The 24514-nt window shown below is 40.1% G+C and overlaps 1 protein-coding gene and 1 long non-coding RNA gene across 9 annotated transcripts in view; both read left to right on the forward strand.

Moving 5' to 3' along the window:
* cadm1a (cell adhesion molecule 1a) overlaps positions 1-24514 on the forward strand; it is a 467431-nt gene that overhangs the window by 62026 nt on the left and 380891 nt on the right. The gene's annotated exons all lie outside the window — the stretch shown is intronic.
* Positions 12558-23139, forward strand: LOC146510380 (uncharacterized). Its single transcript, XR_014876293.1, has 3 exons — positions 12558-16730; positions 16938-22107; positions 23080-23139. It is a non-coding gene; the product is annotated as an uncharacterized LOC146510380 (long non-coding RNA).

A 24514-nucleotide genomic window follows, 5' to 3' on the forward strand; every position in this document is an offset into this window, starting at 1 on the left:
AGCTCCTCTAGGCGCAATTCCTCTCAAGACCAGTAAGTTGATTTAAAAAGAAAAAGAAAAAAGTCCTGATATTTCTCTACAAAAACAATGTTAAAAGTGTGAGCCACTGGAGGACGTACAGCCAAGACATAAAGGATTTAAAAACCGAGACTTGTTAAATGTATACTTTTGTTTGTTTTAATATTCTCAGATTTATAAAATTATATTTTATTTGAAGTTCTGTCATCGAGTCACCACACCACGCTGTTTTACAAAAGAGAAACAAGAAAGAAACGGACCTGGTGAACCTCCTGTGCAAATTTTAAAAAGTTTCCTTCCCCTTAATCTGACTAGAAACAAGTGCATACGATGATTGGAATTTGTGGACGAGGAATAACATTTTCGGCTTGTAGTCTGCTTGGAGTCTTGGGTTCCAGTGACAAATCACATTTGAATAGGCTTTAATGTTTGCAAATAAATATTCAGTGTTTTTTGTCTGATTTAGATTTTTATTGTCTTTTTATTATCTTTTTAATTATCATTTTTATTTGCCTTTTTATTGTCTCTTTTTTAATGTATATGGATTTATAAACCATAACTGGCAGAGGAAAAGTAAATCTTGGCTTGAATATTCCCTGGCTACACTGGAAGTCCAGAAAATTTCTGCCAGTCAGAAGACTTTTTCCCACTCAGTTTCCACCCATATGGCCTAGAAAACGGGATTCAAAACAGAATATTTCATGCTTTTGCTATAATTCTGTTACGGTAGTCATTTTGAATATTTTTAGTTTTCTGTTAGTCACTATTTAATTAGTCAGTCTCCTCACTGTATACACTCACTTGAAACTTAATTTGGTAGAAATGACATGTTCGAATTCCCTCTGAACAACCTCAATTCCTTGTAGTGTAGATTCAAGAGGCTACTGGAAACATTCTGGTCGATACTGACACGATGGCGTCATGCAGTTACTGCAGATTTGTCAGCTGCACATTCAGGCAGGAATGTGGTGGAATCTCCTGTTTTACCACATCCCAAAGGTACTCTATTGCAGCGGTCTGCAACCTTTTTTGCGCCACGGACCGGTTTACTGTCAGACAGTATTTTCACAGACCGGCCTTTAAGGTGTCGCGGATAAATACAACAAAATAAAATGATACGACCAAGACAAAGTGTGGCGTTATGTAAATATAATAATAAACGCAAATTCACTGTGTAATTGTGTAACTTTATTAGCAGCGTCCTCCTGAAATGCGCCAACAACATTGAGAGTAACATCCTCCTCTCTGCTCCTTAATGCTCTCTGGTCGCCAGGGTAACGCATAAATATTTCTTTCAAAATAAGACAAACAACTACAACACAGGAAAAGACCCAGGGAAACCGAATTAACGATAAAAATCCTGAAAACCATAAATTTCACACCCGAGCCTCAACTCTCGCGGCACCAAACGGCTCACCGGTCCGTGGCCCGGGGCTTGGGGGCCGCTGCTCTATTGGATTGAGATCTGACCATGGAGGACATTTGAGTTCAAGTCACGTTCAAGAAACCACTTTGAGATGAGTTTGTTATGCTTTGTTACATGGCATGTTCCTGTCAGAAGCAGCCTTCAAAAGATGGCTGCATTATAGTCATGAGTGTGACATACAAATCTTTCAAGAATTTAGCCTGAACCATTGATACAAGGCTGGCTCGGTCCATCCTTTCATGTAGCCCCTGAAATTGTAGCCTTAGTTACCTGTTCTTAGCTGTCAGGAACGGTCTTCTGCTGCTTCAGATTTTGCCATGTTGTGCTCTTCTGTGTGCCTTGATTGTAATGAGGGGTTACTTCAATCACTATTATCTTTCCTTTTTGCAATTTTGCACCCATAACTTTGTTGTGACAGTATTGTATTCTATTGTCTTCTATTCTAGTGATATCATGATTTAAACATAAATAGCTGTTAATATGTATGTTTTGAGTACACCGGTGGATTTACCAACTAGTAAGCCTTATGTACTGAGAGAAATGTAGGGAGACCTCTCACACGTCTTTTACGCTGTGGCCCAATTTCACAGGTGATCAGATATGTTCCTCTGGCCTTCTCTCCCAACTGTTTTCAATTTGTTGATGCAGCTATCTTTCAACTTTGGCCCACCTTGCAATTTGTTCCCTTGGCCTCAATCTCTCTTTTTGCCTTGCCTGTTGGATTTATTTATTTATGTAGGCCATTTATTTATCTGTGTGGCATTGTTAGATAGACCCCCCCACCACCTTTTTTTTTTTAACAGGGCAGGGAATTTCCACACGACACCGTTGCAAGTCTTGTGAGGGTCACTGCACACAGATGAATGATAATTGGAAGGGAAGAGGGAAGTCTCCGCTGGGCTTTCTGTCTAAGGTTGTTCCCTGCACCATGCTAGTTGCCAGGGTGACAACTAGACTCCCATAATAATGCATCATCTGGCCCAAAAGGGAGAGTGATGGCGAGCAGAGATAGCGTAGTAACAGATTTATTCTTCTTTTAATCATTGTGTTTGCTGCTTATTAGGGCAAAAATGCAGAGTGCTTGCATAAGTTATCAGAGTTCACGGCATAGAACTAACACTGCATTAATAATACACAACACTGGCTGTCTGATGAAGACAGGAGAAAACTTTTATGCTAACCATCTGCGCATTTAACCTTTTCCTTGTTTACATGCGCAGAATACTTTATTACTATGGCGGCTTTAAAGGTAACACCTGACTGACCCTTTCCTTCCACAGTTTGTAAAATCTTTTTATAGGTGTGTTGGAACAACTAGTGGAAACATAGGTTTAAGGAGTGGTTTTAGAAAGCTAAATTCATCCTGTGAAACCTGTCAACTCGTTGTCTGTCACAACTAACATGAGCTTTTTGAACCACAGCCCTGAACTCTTCTAGGTGCTGCATGTGAGAGCATAAATGTCAACTCACTGTGATCGGACATCAAGTGGTCTTTAACCTGCCAGCTCCCAATTACAAAGTCCAATTGAGCCCGTGTGAGAATAGAGCAGATAATTGTGCTGTGAATTCAAAGCGAGCCAGTGAATATACGCTGCCCTCTGCACGCTCTGCCCAGGCAGCATCATTCCCTAAACCAAACAGAACAATTCCAGGAGCGAGAACATGAGCCGATGCAGACTATTTCCTGCTCTCAAAAAAGGGACGCTGCAGACAATATCTGATCTCCTATCTTGATTCTCCTGACATTGACTGAATCGATGCCCAAGTTCACACACGAACCCTTGATTATGCTAGTATAGCATGCGTCTTTGCTTATCTGTTTCACTTTACTTAACATTAACCATCAGCTGAAAAACACTGAAAAACAAAGATCCTCTGTTTGTTTTATATGTCTTATTTTTGCTGGCATGTATGCTGAAAAACATGCAAAAGCTCTTCATTAAGGAGGAGCCTAGTTCTGAGCTGAAAAGCCGCCATAACGACAAGATCTAGCAGCATGTCAGCACCCAGCAGCCATACATTATGCATTGTATTGTGAAGTATGCATGGCTGCTTGGGCCAATACTTGCACAGATTGTGATGCATCAGCAACACTGCTTTCTGCTCTAACTCTTGTCCATCAACAACTGCTATTCATAGAGCCCATTAATGATTTATTGAATAACAAATTGTGCGTAATGGGACCCTTATCTGCTATCCTGCTGCTGTTATTTTTGTCTCTTCAAAGATGCTTTTTTTCCCCCATTTAATTTCCAACATTTGAACCAAGAACTAAATTGAATTTCACAATTGTAAATGGATTTATTATGTTTTATTTCCCAGGGAAATAAAGGGTGTAGGAGGAAAACTGACCTCTCTGATCTCTTTGAACTTACCCTTGCCTTTGCGCAGTAATGAACACGGACACACTGGGATGCTGTTAAGCATGACTCTCGCTTCTTTTGCAAACACTCAGTTTGATGCTGTTGATGTATTTTCTAAAGATGACCTGGCGTTTTAAAGAACCAGAGGGGAATGAGGGCTTCTGGTTTTAATAATGGCAGGCAGATTAAACCTTTTATTTCTTTCGTTCTTAGATTAATCCATAAAAGCGCATGGGCTGTGATGCGGTATTGTGTGTGCAATGGGGAAAAGCAATATCATTTATATTATTTTTAATTGGTCCCCCGAGGGCATTTGATGATGTGAAAAAAGCTCAAGTCTAATACATTACTAAGCCAGACAAATTTTGGAGCTATTGGAAATAAGTTTTTCCCCCTGTTATTTTTTTAAATGAAAACATACACAGTCTTCAGTTTGTCCTTAACATCCACTTGGAAGAAACTGACACTACAGCGTCAAAGTGAGCGTGAGACAGTCACATCTCCAGATTTTGACCTGAGGCAGCTAACTTTACACTGCGGATGCAAATCAGCTTTTCTCAGCAGATGTTCTCCTCTCTCGGGGGGTCAGGGGAAAGAAGTCTGTGATAGTCCACTTTTGGGGAAAAGGTCAAATCTTGACACACTGGCATTGCCATCCTTTGCTCTGTATAATTAGAAAATCTTGTCAGTGGGATCCCAAGCTGTTGTTTTTCTTTTTGTTACTTTTTTTTGTTATTATCTTTGTTATTTTGTGTGAAGTGTAATTATGATTGAATAGATTTCCTTGGCAGCACGGTGGTTAGCACTGTTGTCGCACAGCAAGAAGGTCCTGAGTTCAGTTCCACCATCAGGGTTTTTCTGTGTGGAGTTTGCATGTTCTCCCGTGTTTGCGTGGGTTCTCTCCAGGTACTCCGGCTTCCTCCCACAGTCCAACGACATGCAGTTAGTGGGGAAAGGTTAATTGAGCAATCTAAATTGCCCATAGGTGTGAATGTGAGTGTGAATGGTTGTCTGTCTCTGTGTGTTAGCCCTGCGACAGACTTGCGACCTGTTCAGGGTGTACCCCGCCTCTCGCCCTGTGACAGCTGGGATAGGCTCCAGCGCCCCCAGAAAAAGGATAAGCGGATGGATGGATGGATAGATTTCCTTGAGCTGTTACAATAAACGTGCTAGATTACAAATACTACATATATGTTATATCCCACAAGAACCTGACCGATATATTGGTATATATTATCAACAGGTATTAACAATTTGAAATATCGGTAGTGGCAAATAACTTAAATTTATTGTCCGAAAATGAAAATGTAAAAAAATAAAGAAGTGACAGAGAAACACCTTGTTATGAGTGTTGGATCGTTAATCCATGAGAGGGCACTTTGCAACTTTCCAACAACAACCGGAATAACAACACGTTGTCACTCTCAAAGCGTAGCATTTTACACTAGGTGACAAATCGCTGATATATTATGCTTCCGGGCACCCAACACGTCCCTATATTACCAGATTGGAAAAATGGTCTTATATACATAGTCATATACATACTATTTAACATAGTCTTAAATAGTTCCAGCCCACTTTAACTCCTGACTGTGAGAAAACATGAGAACCATGTGGAATGAATCTACACATGTACGTTCGTTTTGCTTAAATCGCTTTGGAAAACACTATCTAACGTCATTAAAGTCGTGGTTAAGGTTAGGGATAAGGTTAGGGTTAGGATTTGAATACATGGCTGGAACGTGTATTACCGCGGGAGCGTCATTCTACTGGATTTCATCCATAACCAGGCGCGTAGCAGAAGAACGTGGACGCTCACCTTTCGCGTTCCTCAGGAACACCCCGGGACTTGACAAATCATCAGTATATTACACCCTCGGGAGTGAGAAGGGTTGAGAGTAAACAGGTAATCGACGACTTATTGTGAAAACAAAACAAATGTACTTTTAGCTGCATTGTTGTATTATTCTAGTAAGGACTCATAAATAACTGCACGTAACAAATACTAGGGAAATCTGTTTGTTTACTATCTCTGAGAGAAAAAACAAACATATCAGCAGATATCTATGCTTCAACATTTGCTGACTGAAAATCCTATATCGGTCAGGCTTTATAGCCCACACACTAGTGCTTTTTATTGTATATTTGTTATCAATATTTGTTATCAATATTTCAACATAGCAGGCCAAGATAATGTCACATAAAGGATAAAATTGTTGTACTATATACCAAACACACTTTGAACAGTTAACATGTGGGTTATCTTGGCTTAATTTTGCCTGTAACTTGTACGAACAATAAGTTGGTATAATGTGGTCAGATTTGCTCCCCAAATTGGTGGATAACCTAGAACACAACTGTAACTGCCACAACAGCTGGGAAACAAAATGAATTAAACCCAACTTTTGATGAAATGCTTTTCAGCAAGATTAAAACTCCGAATGCAAATAGCTTTTAAACTGTTTGTAGTTCAGTGAAATATTTTCAGCCTCAGAGTAAAAGAGTGTGACTGCTTGAGGTTAAAGTAGTTCATTGGGAACTCATGCTTGCTGAAATCTCCAGGTTATGGAACACTGTCATGTGATTAATTAAAAAGCTTCAGGAAAAATGGCCCCAGTTCACAGCAGGACTGTTCCAAGGTGCCTGGAAAATATGCAGGAGGACCAAAAATCCACAAATAGACTATCAAACTGTGTGTCACCAGGAATGAACATGGAGCCCTTATTAAGACATCGTGCATCTGAATAAATGATTCGAATGTGTGCAGGAAAGTCTAAGTCTATGTGCTTAACATAAAACCATCCTTGCTACTGATTTAGTCTGCAGGAGCTGGCACCATCCGTGTTGGCTTTCAGATAATAGGACAGCATCCAAATTCCCCGTCAGCTTACTGAGACACGTACAAAAGATTTTTACAGCTCACACTTTAAAATGTGTGCTAAAGTGTGATCATATCTGGAGCAGCTTTATCCAAGTTCTTTTACAGTATACAGTAGGGCTGTGCGATATAAGAATTCTATCGTCCCGATAACGATATAAATCACACAAATGTAACATTTTCTGTAAATTCTGTGAATCTCGGGCAGCTCGACTTGCGTGAAGTGTTTCCAGCTGCGCGTCCTTTACCCGGAGTCGAGTGTTTTAACCGATGCATGAAACTATGCATTTTTAGACATAAGTTGTAACGGCCGCCGTTTTCTTTGTATTTATTACACGGCGTGCTGCGGGGAAAAGCCTGTTCTAACGTTTGAGTCTAAGGTTTATTTTTTAGCACCTGGCGGCTCTTTTTTACTTCTCATCCGTAAATAATCTGCTCTTTCACGTGATTCAGTTTATTTTGAAAAGTCTCAACAGGATCTTGAGCTTTATTGTGAAAGGTTTATGTGGAACATAAACAAGCGGACACGCGAAGGCGTTACCGTTGTGTTGCTAACGACAACGCATAAAAACAGGCGCTTGTCCGTCAGTAGTTTGGTTATATTACATATAAGAGAAGAACTTTAAGAAATTAATATAGCCACTACAGTGACCATCAGAACGATGAAAAAATATTGTCGTAAACAGTTTATTTTGCGACACCACGAAACAAACGATAGCGTAAAATGAAACGATAGATGTTTTTCCCCTGTTATATCGTACAGCCCTAGTATATAGTATGCAAATCCAAAAAAAAGAAAACCGATCCAAAAATGCATTTTATTTATGTACACCGTGTAAAAAAACAAAGCATGCCCCCTTTCGTTTCTAAGGGTTGACATATGACAAATGTCATGTCCCTAGCATACATTAAAATTTGAGTGAACAAATATGGTTTGTTTGGAAGGGTTGCCAGGAGATGGCCTCTTCTCTTTAAATGAACATGGCAGCATGGCTTAGGTTTGCAAATTTGACTAACCACAAGGCATCTGGAACAGCACTTTGGAGAGAAAGACCAAAGAGGAGATGTTTGGCCATAATGCAGAGTGCCACATTTGGCAAGAACCAAACACAGCATCTCAGCTCAAACACCTCATCCCAACTGTCAAACAGTGTGGTGGAGGGATGATTTGGCTTGTTTGCAGCCACAGGACCTGGGTGCCTTGCAGTCACTTAGTTGACCATGAACTTGTCTGTATACCAAAAGTGTTCTCGAGCCAAACCTGAGGCCATCTGTCCAACAATCCAATCTGCGAGAGTTGAGGCCCGGGTGTGAAATTGATGGTTTTCAGGTTTTTATCGTTATTTTTTTATCGTTTTTATCGTTAACTTGGTTTCCCTGGGTCTTTTTCCCTGTGTTATGAATAAATCTTCTTTATTTTTGGTACCGTTACTGGTTTGATTTTGTTGTATTTATCTGCAAACCCTTAAAGGTCGGTCCAGGTGCTCATCCATCTTTAATGCCATCAGTGCACGTGACACTCCATTTTTGGAGCAGTTGCATGACTTGCAAAATAACTTTCCTCGTTTTGGGGGGGTGGGGGGGCTTGTGAAAATGTCTTTACTTGCATAAAAGTGTCACATAAACAAAAGATAATAAAATAAAACTATTAGTTCTATTAACGAACACGCTGATGTCACAGAGTCTTTGAAATCAGAAATTGTGAGCACATTGCAGGAGTTGTATATAAGACTATAGCCAATAAGTGTTGTTAATATAATCATTTTGATTATATTGCCTGTGCTATTTAGACAGTTTTATGTAACTACTATGACTTAGACCATTGATAATTAATGCGTTATATGAGGTAAGTCAAACAAATGGAAAGTAATGACATGTTTGAATTGAGTCAGCATCTTAATTTTCAGCATTACTTGAATTTTGGTTTGTTTGGACGCTCTTTTGTGTCTTTTTGGTCTCGATGTGCTTTTAATACTGCTTACTCCTAGAATGTGGTGTTTAGCCGCATCTTAATGTAATAGCTTGTGCTTTTCTCAATGGGGCACTTGGAGATTACGTAAAAAGCCTAGCCTCAGAGGTTTCTCCTGGCTGCAATCCACTGCCACCTTGATCTGCTTCCAAAACTGTAAGAATTATTCATTATCTGTCATCGTTTGTTTGCAGCATTTTCACTTCTGGAAAATTATGGACACTAGTTTGAGATTCAGTAAATTCGGTAACAGGTTAAGCATTGTCATTATCTATGCATTAAAAAAAAAAAAATAATGAGACAGCTGCACTGGATGAAATACTCCTGCATTAGAATGAGCTTTATCAGTGTAGGTGATTCTGAATCAGGTCTGTGATCTCCTGAGGAAATCTTCATCATGGGCAGATGTGCTTCGGTGTTTACACTGTTTAGCAAGTTTGACGAGCTGAGAGGAACACAAATGCAATGTTAATGCAGATTTCTCTAGTGTGAAGTTCTCATCTAGAATATGAATTTCTGAAAATTTGACCAGTTTGTTTCTGAATAATGTGCATCTGAAATGATTGAATTTCCATTTTTGTTTCACAGTGGAGCTATTTGTATTTTCTCCTTGTGCTTGTTTGGTTTTGGAAGAAGTTTGTGTGCTTAAAAGTTGAGATTGTAGTTAATTGGCATCTCCAAACCCATCCTGTTGTCCTTCCTAGGGCACGAATTATTGCTGTTTTGTCACAGCCAGTGGCATTTCAACAATTTCCCATGTGAGATCAATCAAATCTATCTCCTACCTACGTTCTGGCTCTCGAGTTGGACCACTATCAAACATGCATCCTGCTGAGACTACGATGAATGGTAAATGGCTTGTATTTATATAGCGCTTTACTAGTCCCTAAGGACCCCAAAGCGCTTTACACAACCAGTCATCCACCCATTCACACACACATTCACACACTGGTGTGTGGCAAGCTACATTGTAGCCACAGCCACCCTGGGGCGCACTGACAGAGGCTGCCGGACACTGGCGCCACCGGGCCCTCTCACCACCACCAGTAGGCAACGGGTGAAGTGTCTTGCCCAAGGACACAACGACCGAGACTGTCCAAACCGGGGCTCGAACCGGCAACCTTCCGATTACAAGGCGAACTCCCAACTCTTGAGCCACGATCGCCCCACATCAAATATACTATATGCTTTAAAAAATATGTTGTAGGTTTCTCAAAAGTTGAAGGTCATGTACCACTGATACTTAAAATGAAAATGTAAAAACCAATGAAATATGTGAATTTAATTTTTAAGATACTTTTATTGAGACACACAACTTGGGGATGAAGATAATACATGGCAAGCTAGAAGGAAGTGAGGAACGCCATAGGTAGAGTCAACCTTTCTTTGTGACTTCCTTACGCAGTGATTCCTTTGGATATTTTATGGAAGTTATCATCCACATTGTTATGTCTGTGTCTCTATGGCAGGTTGAGTAACGCCACATAGGGAGAAAATTGAGAACTGTTGTATGTCCTTAAACTTTGTGTAGGTCACCCTGTTGAGGTTTTTCACAGTGCTTGATGTTCTTGATCAAAAAGAAGGTAGAATTACGACTATTCTTTTAAATACCATTTTTATGAGCCGCAACGGTTTCTCCTAACAACAATTGCACTCGGTAGATAATGATGGCTTAAATATATACTCACCCGGGGCCCGGTAATTAAATAATTTGAGGGGGTATGCAGTGAGCTGTGATTGTGTGCCAAAAACTGTTTTGTTTCTGCTTATGCATACCAGAATTATTTTCGTTTATTTAGTATTTAGTTTGGCTGGTGCTGGGAGGCAAATGTGACATTGCTCCCATTCATAGTGGTAATGGAAAGGTCCTTGCTTGACTAAGACTCCAAAAAAGCATGGCATTTGAATTGTTTTGGTTACTTGAACTTTAAGAGGGATTTGGCACGCGTGCTCATTCAATGAATAAAAATGATGTGAAGCGAGTGTGTGAGTGATCATGTGACGCTGTGTTGACTTGCTCATCAGAATTTCACAAGTGTCATTTTGATCTTCGGCATTGTTGTTTGGCATAAGCCACATGCACTGGGAATTTTCTCCAGTTTCTACCGTGTGGATTACAAGGTGTCAAACCGCATCCCCGAAAAAGATGGAATACCATGTGATTTGTCTTTTTAATGGTCCCACTAGGATTTCAAATTTTATTTTTGTGGATAAAGGTAAGGAGTTGGGAAGTATTTAATTTATTTCATTCGGTTGCCACTGTTGTCCAACGAGGGGTTTTATTCCATCTGTAGAAAGTAAATAGGGAGCTTTTTTTTCATGACAAGGGGCCTAAACCACACCATAACTACCACTGTAGTCAAAAATTGCTGTATTTCAAAATCAGCTTGCTTGTTGTGACCTTTCGTTTTGCTGTCATGACAGTTGTCTGTGACACTCAAAAGGTTGGTATAGGCATCATGGATCCAATATCAGTTCTAGGCTGCTGGGTTTGTATGTTTTCAATGTTGTAAAGTAGGGTAACTACCAGTGTTTCCTCTGCAGTGAGGACTGGGTTGCTATTATTGCTTGAATTAGCATTATTTTTTTTCTTAAATTGCAAGACAGCAGATCCCTGTGTGGTACTGTTTGATTGTCTCCTGGCAAACTTCCTCACAGAGGACTTCAGCCCATTTTCCTTCTTCTGCTTCTAACAAACCTTGGACATGCTGGCACTTTTAAATGAAAAAAGCCCTCTTCTGAGCTAGATCGAATCACAGTGAGCCTGGTGCACATAGATCATCCCTTAGAGCTGCAGAAACACAGAGGCTTTTACTCCAAGCAAGCCAAGTGAATACACAGAGGACCCTAAAAGCCATGTAGCCTGTCAGGGTGTATTTATAGAATGTCCCCTAGGCAGCCATGTCCTGATTCTAGGAAAACACAATATAATATTTATATAGTGTGAACAGAACAATGTAGGGATCAGCCTTTATGTGGGGGCAGATGTAGACAGTTTGTCTATAAATCGAGTGGAGAGTTATGAACTCCAGATAGAATAATATTTGTGGCCACGTTGGGGAGAGGGACGGAAGGTATCGAGGAGCACAAATGCTACAAGTTTTCGCTGAGGTGTTATAATGTCAATTTAATTAGCTTGGGTCTTAGGCCTCATATAACATCTTCGATTTGAGCCCACACCATTGAATTAGACCCTTGTCCTGCAGGAAGACGCCAACCAGAAGCGCAATTATCACTTTCAGTGGCGTTCATCAAACTGGAAGCTGCTGCAGTGACAAAACAGTGGAAATAATAAGTGTCAAGGCCGAAACCAATATCCTTGCGTTTATTACATCAAGATGCGTGATTTAATTGGAAGTGCTGCACTGGCATCACAAAGTATAAAATATTGATATCACATTTTTGTGACACTCCTCAGAAATGTGTTTTGTGTTTACCTCGCCAGCTGCTGTTGCCAAACAGCCTAAAGCCCCGTGGGCTTTTCTTTCCATGCAGCCGCTGTTTAGCATAATAGGCACAGTAGTATACTGCCCTGGTGTTTTGCCTCTGTCAGCCATATTAATCGGAAGTCAAATCACTTCCATTAGATTTTTAGGGTAAAGCATTTGGCTGGTGGGATTTGCTGAAGCAGGACAGAGGGAGGAAAAAGGCAGGAGAGGGGGGGGAAGATAGAAAGAGGAGCACAAGGCAGAGAGAGAATGGCTGCTGCTGATAAGCTGCAGGCAAGAAATACGCAAACCTCCGCAGTGTATGAGAATGATGAATCAGGGATAATAGTCACCCTGCAGTGAATGTTGTCATCATGGGACATTTTCTTCAGAGACAACATTTACCTGTCACAGCATCTACGTTCGGAGGAGCAATAATGGGCTTTGTTCCCAGGTGCAGCTGGGGTAAGGGGGCGGAGGGGGGGTGCTGTGTAGGGGTATTGGGTTTTATAGGAAGAGTCGCTTTGGGGGATGAATTCGCTTTCAATGATTCGTGCAGATTGTGTTAAATGGGCCAGTCAATAATTGCTGGCAAAAGTAAAGAGGTCATTCTACCTTTGCGTTCGTTCCTGTTTGAGTTTACCAATCTTTTTCTTTTGACGGTTACATTCTTATATGATGATGTCACAAAAGTGGCAGCAGGAGGTTTAAAGGCTTTTCCAAATAAGGGGAGCAGTAAATATGTCCTTGTAAACTGTGAATTCTGCTCATTTGAGGTCAGCTCATCTTGTTTTCCTCTTCACTGTTTACTTTCTAGCATTGTATAAATATGATATGTAAGTATTTTTATGCTAATACTGATCTAAGACAGAGGCACAGGTACCTTCCACAGATGATTTATACCCATCAATGTAAAAATAGCAAAGGTCTGTTTTAATATCAATAGCTGTGCTTTTGCCAGTGATTCATCATCATTAAAATGAATGAATGCATAATGATCGATAGACATTTCTAAAGGCAAAGTCCAACCATGCTTTTAAAATCTCCCTCTTTACTTTTTCTAACTGTTAATGTGCCCATATGACTAATAGGCGCATTAGACAGGAGCAGCAACCCTTGTTGAGAGATTATTTGCCATGCTGAGTCAGTGGACCCCTGCTGGCCAGCAGGATTGCCACCGCCCCACTGTTTAAGCCCGGAGCTGACGGGTCAGCGTGACTGACACGGGAGCAATTGGTCGTAGTCGCCCATCTGGGTGTGTGAGATCTGGGAATCAAGCTGTCTGACCTCACACTGCGACACTCTAGAGCTCCAAGCTGGCATCCAAAGAGAAGGGAGCTTAAGTCTTATTAGAGAGGGTATTACATCCAAACACAGACACGCCACTTATTAAGACAACACTATCTAGGGAACAAAACAGGAGATTAAAGACCCATGCCATTACACTGTAGGTCACAGGGGGCTTCTTGGCACTCTTGTAATCTGGAAACAATCACCCATGGTTGACTAGCCAACAGGGACTCTCAAAACATTTTGTTCTTTGTTTTGTTGGGACATTTTTCCAACTGCGTCTCCACCAGCTATTGAGGGTCATGGAAAGCAGAGAAGTCAATAAACCTACTAGAAGAGCCTATTGGTGCAGACCTTTCAGTCTGGGTTCAGTCACTGTAGAAACAAAGTCTTTCCACCGTGCTTTATAAGTCATTACCAAAGAGCAGGCATAGTAGGTTTCCTTGGTTGCACGATTTTTATTGTGTACCAGCCGGCATATCGCTCGCTGTTTTGATTTCTTGCCTTTCTGCTTCTTGACACAGCTGATGGCTTGTCTACCAGCGTGGGTAATAAGAGCCGAATGCATTAACCTTGTTTTCATTTACTCCCCGTGGATACAGCGTGGGCCCTGCAAGTTGTAAATTCTTCTTCTTTTTTGGCAGCATACTTTATCATCGCTGGCACTTTCTGTTAAATCTCAGGACCTTTTCAGGACCTCCCTCCTCTGGTCTCGGGAGAATTCTCCTGGAGGTGACTGCAGCCTCTGTTTGTGCGTTGGGAGTTTCTCAGCCCTCGATCCATGCCTCAGGCTGCCATGTTCATTGCTTAAAGGGCTCCCAAACTCTAGCTGCCAATAAAGAAATCCAGATGGGTTTTGATACTGAATGGCCCAAGCTCGAATATGTCGATTTGTAGACACTAGAGAGTAGAGTTGATTTCCACTATTGGAGAAGTTTTAAGCAATCCGGGCCTCAGTGAAATGCACGATTTTATCTTACTGTGCATCTGTTTCTCACCGAAATGAAACAGACAAGAAACGGGGACGATGGGACTTCTGAAACAGAGGTTTAGATTATTGCCATGAGTGTGATAAAACATGCTCATGAGCAAATTATATTATTTCACTTGCAGATATTCACTGCTACTAGGACGGTACAAGTCCCTGTGCACAAATTCAACAACCGCACAAGTGCGTCTAAACAGCCAAGGGCACAAATCAGGCAGCAGCTTTCTTGTTTTAACCAATGCCATAAAGAAGCACAACAACAACAAATAACACTACTTGCAAGTTAAAGCAGCTGGAAAGTTATATCTCGTGAGCCCTAGATACATCCTCATTTTAAACACCACCACACATGCTTATTTCTCTAATGACATTTCCTGTTTCCTCTGGGAAACCAAGCTCACTTGCAACGAATCCACAAATTCTGCTGCAAAGGTAATTCAATCTTGAGTTTATCTACAGAGGTTAGACTGGTGTCATTACAAGAAGTCAGCCTTTTTGAGGTAATTGAGTTCATAAAATGTAATGGACTGTATTACTGTTCATGCCTAAATAATTTCCCTTGTAAAACCCCACTAGGCTTGCTTTAACGGCTCCTCGGCTTTCAGATCTTTCGCTCTCATTCAACTTATATATTTGCATTTGTATGATTTGGAAATTCGTATTATAGATAACACACCGTCCACTTCTCGCCGTTTCATTAATGTGCGCGCTGGCTGTCTTTATTACCCCACATTCCTGCTTGCGCCCTGTTCAATCCTGCACAGAGGCGCCTTGCATTTCACTGTACACTGGGGCCAAAAGCGCAGTTGGCACTCTCAAACCCGATCGTGCTTTTAATGTGCACAAGCTATTAATCAGCAGTTTTATTCTAGGCCATGGGGTTTATGAGAGGCAGTGTTACAAGGACTGTAAGCTGCCCTGCATATTTTTTATTTTTTATTTTTTGGGCCCATCACACTGTAACAGCTGTTTCATACCACTGAGGGAAACGGCGGAGCAGATTTGACCAATAAAACCTATAGACCCTGGCCTGTGACTCACGAGACACAAACAACACTTTTGTACATTTTACTGCCTGCATGGGAGGTTGGTTCTCCTTCATCTGTAAAACTCAAAAGACTTGGTAGGCTAAAGAATGCTTAGAACATTGCATCTTACAAAGGCAGCTACACTGGGATTAAAAGTTAATAAGTGTGTGATTGTAAAGGAACAGATACTTGGATGTGCAGGCTCAGCAAAATGTGCAAAAGGAGTCTGTTTGATACAGAACCTCTGGTTATCTTTAATTTGATTAGCTCCTTGACTGTGAGTGAGCGTTTGAGAACAGTTAATTGCAAAGAGATTCATATTTCATATCCATAAACACATTGACAGTAAAAATGAGACATGCACATTTAGAGTTGTGGTTTTTTTTTCCTAAATAACCCTCTGATACTTTCTACCAGAAATCAATCAACGATTAAAGAACCTTTTTAAAATGTATGCGCTCATCATGCAGTCAGTTATTAGACCTTTAAAAATATGCAAGAGGTCAGCAGCAGTCATAACATTTGAACTTTTTCCATGAAGCATGATAAGTCGATATATTTGAAAGGGCTGTGAATCCCAGCAAGCACCAATGGGTATAAACAGGACAGAACCTTCATGCTCAAGCAGTATTATGTAACAGGGACTCCTGCAGGGCAGGAATACAAAATTTGGCTTGTAATGTGCTTGTTTAGGGTACTTCCCAGGCTACACGCTTTTGTTCTCTAAACAATACAATTTTTCTGTAATTTTCTTCTTTTTTTGTAAGTATGCATACAGTGGGGACTTCTGACTGTGTCTAAGCACCAAATGCATTTTAAATCAAGTTGAGTGTCAATAATTTAAGTGGCTGCCTGGATAAGTAAATACTTTGAGTACTTAGTATTTTCTATCTGGCATTGCTCTTAATAATGCAAGAGCTGTGTAACCCCATTACATACAGTGTGGATTGCATATGAAATATCAATTTCTTTTGTTTTACTTGTGGGCAAACTAAATCCACTAATGCGTGGAAGGAATAGAAAGGGAGTTCAATAGAGTTTGCAGTGTATAATTTCAGGTAAAAGTTGCTTACAGAGCAAAAAAACAATTTTGCTGAGATGATAGATTAACTGGCTTAAGTTTTAAATGCCACTCATCCTTTCACAACTTGGGGAGAGTAAAACCATCCCATCACAATGTAGCTATGGGAGCATGTGCCAAAGACACAGACAGCATTGCAAAATGATTCAAAGGTTATTTAAAGTGTTTTTTACCTTACAGATTAACTAGATAAAAGCTGGATTTGATTCCAAATGTTGATATGGCATGTGGTATTTTATTCAGTGGAACTCTCAACATGAGGTCTAAAGCAGGGGTCCCCAATCCCAGTCCACGAGGGCCGGTGTCCCTGCAGGTTTTAGTTGTGTCCTTGATCCATCACAGCTGATTTGAATGGATAAATTACCTCCTCAACATGTCTTGAAGTTCTTCCGAGGCCTGGTAATGAACTAATCACGTGATTCAGGTGTATTGACCCAGGGTGAGATGGACTGGGATTGGGGACCCCAGGTCTAAAGAGTCATCAGTCAAAGTTAAGGAGGCCATGGACTCAAAGACCAAAATAAACCAAAGAGATAGATTCCTATGACTTTAGGCAAGGGCACATTGATAATTTGCTACATTCTGGTCTGGAGATCTGGAGTACTGCAGAAGAAAGCTAAACTTCATGCTAACAGAATTCTTTCCAGGGTTAAGAAAAACCGCTCCACAACATCAAACCAAGTCAAGAACAATCTCAACCTATATATACATTATTACCAAAGTATACAATTGAAAGACACTTTAATGACTGTAAATACAGAGAGTTTACTTTAAGGTGCAAACCACTGGTTACACAACAAGAGTCGAAGATTAGACAGAAAACATCTAAAGGAGCCTGCACAGTTCATAAACCAAAATTAACTGACACCAGAATCAGAAGAGAAAACATGGCAAAGAAAAAGTGGAAGCAGTATTAATGCTACAGTGGAACCATATCCGTAGTGTCTAGTGGGGCATATTGTAAATTGTACAGGACATTCTGCACATGCAACCCAGGAGCTTCCCAATGTAAAGAAATGGGATAATTTTCAACTGCTAGATCAGTCATTTTATTATTATTATTATTATTATTATTATTATTATTAGATGCAAAACTATATCCAAAAATGCAGAAAGACAGAAACAAGTAGCAACTGAAATAAATGACTAACAGAGCATCTCAAGGGAAGAAGTGCAACACTTTTTGATGTCAATGGGCTCTACACTTCAGTCAGTCTTTAAATGTAACATTTTGTTAATTTGCCCAATTACTTTTGACCCCCTGAAAATATGGGACAGTGTATAAAAATGGATGTAATTCAGCCAATTAACTGTGAAACAGTTAATGCTATGCCCTTGAATTAAACCTGCACTTAAATTACATCTTGATTGTTAAATTTAATAGCCTCTGTGGTGGTTTAGAAGCAAAATTCCAAACCATGACCTTTTCCTTAACTTAACTAGGGGGTATTGGTGTGTAAAGCTAACTAAACTAACCCTGTTGTAATGTAACAAGCAGTCACCAAGAAATCATTTGTTCAATGCTTGCAACAGGTTCTTTCACATAGGAGAAAAATGGAATATAAGATTTAGAAATCTGTCAGAAATGAGCCAAACAGGTGACGTTTAAATTTGGTGTTCTACAGCCACATAAACAAACCTCTGAAATACGAAGGTAAAGCATGCCACTATTTACATCCATCTTTGTATGTTGAGCAAGTTTTAAATCATAATTACTGCTCACTTGTATACTGCTCCGACAGTTTTCAAATGATTCAAAGGGCACTACAACTTTTTAATAATGTCAAAGTCCTTATTAGAACTTAATACGAGTGTAATCATCCACTTCCTCTTTCAACCTCATGCTGCGCATTTGTTGACAAATCTGAAATGGGAATGCACCTCAACAACTCGAAGATTCACAGATTTACTGTACAAAAGCACAGCGCACAATTGATTTCAGTAAATACAAGCCTGTGGCAGTTGCTCCTCCTGAGTCCATGCAAACCAACCCTATATGACCCCGGGAGAGGGTCACAGCGGGACACAGCAGACGGGCTCCCGCTCAGGGAGCTTCATGAGGTCATAGGGGCAGCACTGGAAAATTTTGGCAATGATATTCTTCCATCTGTTGAGAAAATAAGTGCTGTTCATTGATTGGCCATGCAACTGACTGGGGCAACACAGGCACGGTTAGGAAAGAGATGGAGATCACCCTGCCAACTGCCGCATAACTGCAGGCAGCGCTGTTTGGGGTTTCCATCCATCCTTTGCCCTATCTCGTTATTTAAGCCATGCACTCAGCACAGCAGATTGTATTTATTACACATTTGCATATATATGAGCGCCTCTATTTTGACAGCTTTTCAAGCAGCACACTCTTTATTGAGATTACATGAGGCTGAAGACAAAGTGAGAGATGTCATTCCATCTTGAAATTGAAGGATAATAGTGGCCAATGCTGCAGTTATTGCCAATACAGTATCAACAAAAGTAAGGTCCTGGTAGGAATTTACTAAATAGTCACTGGTCACCCCTTTCAAAATGCAAAATAATCTCCTGTTTCTTTGGAGCCTTGCTAAACACACATATGTTACAGTTTAAAGATATTTTGAACTAGAGCAGGGCGATATGACCAAAAATATTTATCACGATATACTTTTGAAAATTTGCGATAACGATATAACTGACGATATAATTGACACTAGACAAATTACTTTACAACTCCACAACTTTATTAGTGGAAAAAAAAAACCCCATCAACGTATTTTTACTTAAACAAGCAGCTAGTTTTTATGTGCATTAAAGCTAAATAAAAATTTAACCGTGCAAATGCAAATCCTTGCTGACAGTTTAACCAAAAGGCATTTCCAGTGGAAATTGGCCGACATATCCTCAGCATAACCATGTATAATATCCACAAAACTTAAAAAGAGGTTATACACACACAATACTGTAATATTATGTAGGGCTGTTCGGGATGACGATATAAAAACGTCTATCGTTTCATTTTACGCTATCGTTTGTTTCGTGGTGTCGCAAAATAAACCGTTTACTGCAATATTTTTTCATCGTTTTGATGGTCACTGTAGTGGCTATATTAATTTCTTAAAGTTCTCTCTTTCTCTTATATTTAATATAACCACACTACAGACGGACAAGTGACTGTGTTTATGCGTTGTCGTTAGCAACAACGATGGTAAAACCATCGCGTGTCCACTCGTTTATTTTCCACATAAACCTTTCACAATAAAGCTCAAGATCCTGTTGAGACTTTTCAAAATAAACTGAATCACGTGAAAGAGCAGAGTATTTACAGATGAGAATTAAAAAAGAGCCGCCAGGTGCTAAAAAAAACCCTTAGACTCAAACGTTAGAACAGGCTTTTCCCCGCAGCACGCCGTGTAATAAATACTCACAAAGAAAACGGCGGCTGTTACAACTTATATCTAAATGTATCGTTTCATGTATCGGTTAAAACACTCAACTTCAGCTACACAACGCCCAGCTGGAAACACTTCCCGTAAGTCGAGCTGCCCGAGATTCACAGAATTTACAGAAAATGTTACATTTTTGTGATTTATATCGTTATCGGGACGATAGATGTCTTATATCGGGATATGAGATTTTGGTCATATCGCAAAGCCCTAATATTATGTTGAAGCACAGTACGTATCACTCCACGAGGCTCCTGCCTACGATAGGCGGCGTGGGTTCGTAGCTTAGCAAAGTTGTACTAAAACATTTGACAGATTTTCGAGTGCCGTGTACCACATAAAATCATTTCGAGGTCAGTAAACACAACCAGAATTCATACATAAGGCACACGGGATTATAAGGGGCACTGTCGATTTTCAGAAAAATCAAAGGATTGATTTTAAGTGCACCATATTTTCCAAAAAACACGGTAATAACGACGGCCCGCTACCAAAAATAGTGCATTGTTGTGTATCTGACGGACGAAAGCTAAACCAGTTCCACACCACTGAAGTTGCAGCATTTTTACAAACCAATTCTGGTTAATCCGTTTCATTCAACGATCCGCTTTCGCCCTTCTCATTCTCCGTCGCCGCCATGCTTTTTCCGCCATGTACGTATGAAAACAAAGGCACTGCGCATGCACGTTCTACCCATATTCTATCGCGATATTTCATTTTCTTATCGTTGCCCAACATTATACCGGTATTACAGTGAACGGTATGATATGGCCCAGCCCTATTTTGAAGGATTGAAGAAGCAGACACTGAACACAACTCAAAATTAAATTTGGTGAGAAGTCAAATTCAAAATCTAAGATACAGATAAACTGGAATGAGATTTTATCATTGGAGCGCAAAAAGAAGAATGCATTTTACATCGTGCTAATTTATGTCACCATGTTGATACTGGGAGAGAGATTAAATCTTTATCTGCTGGAAAGTCCTCTCAATGGAGGAAGATGCCTGAAATACCGAAGGGGAAGATAAAAAAAACACAGGACTGACAGGGAGATTGGTGTGGATGCAGATCTTATGAAAACAAAGCGCTTACTTGTTGATTTATGTCTAAAACAGAGACACAGAAGAGTCTTCTCCATCGGTTATTTGGACACAGTTGCTTCTCTGTAGCTCACTGTGCATCTTGGTTGTGGGCCTAGTAATATTAAATAAAACAGGAGCAGAATTTTTTACATTTCACCTTTAATTTCATGTCTTCACTGTACATGTTCGGTACAAGCAGTTAAATATTTCAGTACTCCAAGAAGAAGAACCTGTTTTGATCAACTTTGCTCTGCAAAATCACTTGTGAAATGTGAAGATGAGGGTATCGTGTGTGTATGGTGGAAAAAGCCAGTGATGTGTACCGGTGCATGCCCTGCCAACTTGTTCTGGCAAATCCGGACCTTCTGCCCGGTTAAGTCTCTCTGCGCTCTCGAATTCACAAATCACGTGGCTGGCGGCATGATAGATGACCACACAACCGATTAACCGTGTTTTACGCTGACTTGAAATTGGATAGATAGTATTTCTGTCAAAAGAGTGAGCTGAGACAGGGGGATTAGGATATGGTGTTTTTCCCGCAGCACTGCCTTTGTCATCCGTCTGACTTTCTGCCACTTTAAGACAGAGACAACTAGTAGTCAGTACTCGGTACTGAGGTAGTCATGTCAAGTCTTATCATATCACATGGAGTCATATCAACTCTACTTGAACACTCAAAGCACTTTATACAACATTCCTCATTCAACCATTCATACAAGCACTTTTTTTAGTATGACACAATGCTTTGTATCTAACACATACACAGATACACAGTCTGAAGGCATCAGGACGGATTCGGGGTTCAGTATCTTGCCCAAGGATACTTTGGCAAGCAGACCGGAGCAGCCAGGGATCAAACCACCAACCTTCCGATTAGTAGATGAATGCGCTAGCTTCTGTGCCACAGCCAACTCCCCCACATTATTATATAAAAAGACAACACTCTGTTATGCTATACATGCAGAGCTGTAACTCTTTTTTTCTTCTCTACCAAAAAGATTTTCGTGCTGTATTCTGGTTTGTTTGTTTGCTTGCTTTTTAAAGTAAACAGCAAATGCATTAGTGCTAACGAACACATCATACTGCTCATGTCATGCTGAATTTATTTGTAATTATCCTAGCCTTATGAGTAGGGATGGGTATCGTTTAGGTTTTATCCGATACCGGTGCCAAACCGGTACTTTTGGAACGGTGCCGGTGCTTAAACGGTGCCCAAACCGGTGCTTAAAGAATGGAAAACACAAAATTGGTCCAAAAACCTCTCATGTTCAGCTGTTTTTTTTGTAAAAAGATAACAATGTTAGTCTTTTCTGCAGGTATAGGGCATATATGGTATTACTCTGGGCTGGAAGCAGTGCTTAAACAATGGAAAAAACACAAACTTTGTCCAAAAACCTCTCATGTTTAGCTGTTTTCCACTTTTTCTTCGGTCATTTTAGCCTTTTTGGCCAGGGTGAAGGGAGTATCTGCCATCAAACAAGAAGACAGCCGCATGTAGCTATGATGGTGTTTGCTAGTTCACGTTACATGCATTGATTTAATAACGCGGTTAGCTTACTCAACGTAAATTACACACGAACAACATTAAGCTACTCACGCAGAGAAGAACGGCTGCTGCTGCCATCATCATTTCTGCTACACTGGCAGGGCTAGGTTCATCGGATTTAAAGTGTGACCTCCTTTGACAGTATCAGCTTAAAGCACTTGTTGCAGGCTGCTGAGTTTGCATCTTTTGCTGTGAAGTACAGCCAGACTTTTGACCGCTTTGCCTTGGGCATTTTTAATCTGTAGCTCTGCTCTAAAAGAACGTACGTACCTGGACCCGCCTACTATCCTCGAAACGTAAAATGATTGGCTAGAATCTAAAGTGTATCATTCCATACCAGTTGGTGGCGGTAATGCACCTTTCAGTTGTTTGCCAACCGCCAATAGAAATGTAAGGAAGAAGAAAGTGTATCACAGCTCAGGAAAAAAAAGCACCGAAATAAAGCACCGAAATAAAGCACCGAAATGCGCGCTGCTTTTCGGTCTGGTTACTACCGTTTATGTCAGAACCGGTGCCATGATGGCACCGGATACCGGTACCCATCCCTACTTATGAGCCATGTCAGCCATGTCAAAATTGTTGAATTTTTGACATTCTTGGGCTTTTGATGCCCTTTAAAGTACTGCTAGCAGATAAAACTATGAAAAGAAAAATCTGAATATATTCACTGTTCTTCTATCAACCACAACACTGACTTGTGAAAATAACTGATCACAATTAAAAAGTAAAGGCCAAATCTTTTTCTTTTTTGCCCATTTCAAGTAATTCCTCAACATTTAAGTGGAGTTTTAAATCTGGGCTTTGATTATGTCATTCCTTTGAGGATTTGCTAGTGGGGTTTGGATTAATATCCTTTTAAAAGTTCACTTCTGGTTCCACTTCAACTCCTGGACAGATGTCCCCTCACTTTACTTTTGACTGTTCTTTGATATGATTCAGAGCTCATTGTTGAATCAGTGACTGTAGGCTGTCCGGTCCCTAATACAATAAAACAACCGGAATGATTTCCTCCCACTATCCTTCACAGTTCATATCCTAAAAAGAAGCCTTTGGACTCGGCTTTGGTGATATGTTAAAATTTTCTGACATAGTCCCTCCAGTAACGAGCAATTGCTGATGTATTCATGCTCATAGGTATCCTTAACCCTTCTCTCAGAGAGACTTCAGAGCTTGGCATAATGACAGCACGCACATCAAGAGCAGAGAATGCTAGCCTCTACACATCATACTGTAGCTTTAAATAAGACTGTTTCCAAGTAGAATCTGGAGCAATGGTTATTCTGTCCTTGTATGACTTTGAATATGTGATAAATCATTCTCAGTAAACATCGCTTATTGAAAATGCAACAATTTTCATGTAGCACAAAGCTTTTTCACATCAGACATAAGCAGTTTCACAGTGATGCATACAGAAGTGATAGAAGTTGCAGATTGTTTAATCATTCAGTTTCTACAGTAAAGGCCGTGTAATAAGAGTTGTCAAGGATTCTCAAGAGGCCTAATGAAATGGTGCGTCTTCTCTTAAGAAATTCATAACTTTGCTTTAACTTTTTACCTTTAGTTAATACTTCATGCTTAGTCTCTTTTCTTAACTCTGTTTAGTTTTGCTATTTTCTAGCGGTCGTGCTTTCATTTTAAGACACATGAGTAGAACTCAAACACAAATGTCACAGAGCGCTACACCTGAATACAAAAGCCCATCTTACTCTTTTCTTCTTGCAAGAAAAGAAAATCAACACCAATCTTTAACACCCAAATGTTATTTTTATACATGTTTTCAACTTGTGAGTTATAGTATGGTCTGTAAATACAGTGTTTTTTTGCAGTCCCCAATTATTGATTTTTTTTTCCAGGCAAGGAGGACAATGACAGCACCAATAGAAAATTGAGTGATCGATGTGACGTATATAGCTTTTGTTTGGTGCTAAAGTGCCATTAAGGGTTAATGGCTTTGGCTTTAGATTGCCTTTTCTGCAGTGTGTCTGTTTTTTACCAATAAA

Source organism: Neolamprologus multifasciatus, chromosome 10, assembly GCF_963576455.1.
Source record: "Neolamprologus multifasciatus chromosome 10, fNeoMul1.2, whole genome shotgun sequence".
Classification (NCBI taxonomy): Eukaryota; Metazoa; Chordata; class Actinopteri; order Cichliformes; family Cichlidae; genus Neolamprologus; species Neolamprologus multifasciatus.